The sequence below is a fragment of the Cajanus cajan genome, chromosome 2 (assembly GCF_000230855.2).
Source record: "Cajanus cajan strain Asha chromosome 2, NIPB_CcT2T_4, whole genome shotgun sequence".
Classification (NCBI taxonomy): domain Eukaryota; kingdom Viridiplantae; phylum Streptophyta; class Magnoliopsida; order Fabales; family Fabaceae; genus Cajanus; species Cajanus cajan.
Window position 1 is genome coordinate 43,158,597 of NC_138518.1, and position 2,468 is coordinate 43,161,064.

Genomic DNA, 2,468 nt, shown 5'->3' on the forward strand with positions numbered 1-2,468 from the left:
ATAAATAAATATATATTTTTTTTTTAGTGTTTACTTCTCCAATTCAGATTTCACGGGTCACTTTCTTTTTTTTTTTTTGCAGTGCCTTAGGGTTAATGCAAAAGAGATCTCTACGTCTTGGGAAACCAACACCACTTGATCCTGAGATTGAAAGAACTCTCCTGAGAAGGAAAAGAAACCTTTCTAGAGAATTTGACATGGCTGCACAACGAGATAATTTACCGCTTCGGGATTACTCTGCACCCGTAGCTCGTGGGATACCTGGAGGGGAGATGCAAACTGGAGCTACTGTACCAGCTTCTCTGGTGAATATGCTCAAACAGAACACCTTTGGAGGACTACCATCAGAAGATCCTAATGACCACTTAGAGGGGTTCTTGGAAATCTGTGAGACCCAGCAATTTGATGATGAAGTTTCTGATGGAATGCGACTCCGCTTATTCTCACTCACCTTGAGAGATAAGGCAAAGGTGTGGCTAAGAACAGTGCCTAGAGAAAAGATAGCAACTTGGGAATTATATGAAAGAGCTTTTCTAGAGAAATTCTTTCCTCCTTCTAAAACTAAAGAATTGAGGAAGAAAATCACTAATTTCCAACAAGGCACTGGAGAGACTATTTATGAAGCATGGGAGCGGTTCAAAGGATATCTTCAAGCATGCCCACAACATGGCTTCAACCGTTGGCTTACCATCCAATTTTTCTTTGAAGGATTGGACCAACAAAGCACCATGATATTAGACTCAGCAGCTGGAGGATCTTTCATGGGGAAACCTATTAATGACTGCATGATTATTTTGGAAAATGTAGCCTCAAATCACAGCCAATACAGTGAAAGAGAAGTCACAGCAAGGAAAGGAACTCCGGGGCGATATGAAGTGAACAATATTGAGTTACTCTTAGCAAAATTTGATACTCTTAATCAAAGATTAGACAAGATATAGGAATATATACTAGATAGCCAAACACAAACAATACATACGTAAAATAACAATATCTCATATTTGCACATATATCATGCATTGGTTTTCTTGACTAGACTCACAAATGCATGCATGTGGCGCCATACGGAAGATTCTCATATCATCGTGGGTGACCCTAAGGTACACCTGGTTATCATATTGTGGGTGACCCAAAGGTACACCTAGTTATCATATCGTGGGTGACCCAAAGGTACACCTGGTTATCATATCGTGGGTGACCCAAAGGTACACCTAGTTAGTCGTGGGTATGCGGCCTCAGCGGCACACCTGGAGTATTGTATGCATATGATGCATGTCAAACAAGACTCTATGCATTCTCATATTACTTTATCACTTTCCATGGTCATTTCATATCTCATTAACATATTATCACATTTCATATCTCATGTCTCAACCATATTTCATATTATCTCCTGGTCATTTCACATCATCATATTTCATCATCACATCATATCATATTATCATCATATCATATCATCACATTCACATTATCACATCATATTCACAACTTTCACAATCATAGTCTCAACATAGTTTCTATTCATACACGTATATTAACCAAGCAATTAGAACATACAAACAATATGACATACAACAAACACAGGATTGGGGGCCAATCCCACTACCCAGCATACAATCTCACACCCAGAGCGAGGTTTCTCACTCCCCCCCTTACCTGGATGACAAGCGCTGAAACTAAAGAAGAGCTTCCTCCTCTAGGCTCCTTCTACTAGGATAGAACCACCTCCTATGGATTCCTCTAGGTCTTCAAAGAGAAGAAGAGGAGAAAAAGAGAGTATAAGAGAAGAGAGAATGAGAATTGAGGGATGGTTTGCAATGGAGAAGTGAAGGGCTATTTATAGCCTTCAAGACACATTAAAAAAATGGAAAATAATGAAAAAATCTTAGACAAAACTAAGTGGAATGAATTAGTGAGATGAATTATTAAAGTTGGTGGGATGAATTAATGGAGTTGGTGCCATGTTCTTTTCCTCACCGACTTTAGCTACTGATTTGGACCTTATAGACAGCCGAATCTGAAAATATTTCCTTCATGAAAGTTGTAGGATTTTCTCTTATCTTTCCATAGCCACCAAGTTTGTATCATTTAAACAACCACCGACCAAGTTATACCCCACAAACCGAGGCTTGCCAATCAGTCCAGCGAGAAACAATTGTATCAATCAAATTCCAATTTTGACCTCCTAAACGACCGATTTTGCAAATGGCTATTTCTGTAAAAGTTGTGCGTTTTTCTCTTAGATTTCCATTGACACCAATTTTGCATCATTTGGACCATCACAGCCCAAGTTATGCCCTAAACACCGAGGTTTGCCAGTCAGCCCAGCGAAAACGATTTTATTGAAAAGAAAGTTTACAACTATCTAATTAAGCCCAACAATATACATATATTTCTAAAGCCTATAATTAAGCATAAATGAATTAGCTACATTTGAAATAAAAGATAACTACCAAATATCATAATAA

At 38.4% G+C, this 2,468-nt stretch overlaps 1 non-coding gene across 1 annotated transcript; it reads right to left on the reverse strand.

The window, feature by feature from the left end:
• Window positions 1-566: 566 nt before the first annotated feature.
• On the reverse strand, window positions 567-673 carry LOC145955366 (small nucleolar RNA R71). Its single transcript, XR_014431980.1, has one exon. It is a non-coding gene; the product is annotated as a small nucleolar RNA R71 (small nucleolar RNA).
• Between the last annotated feature and the right edge of the window lie 1,795 nt (window positions 674-2,468).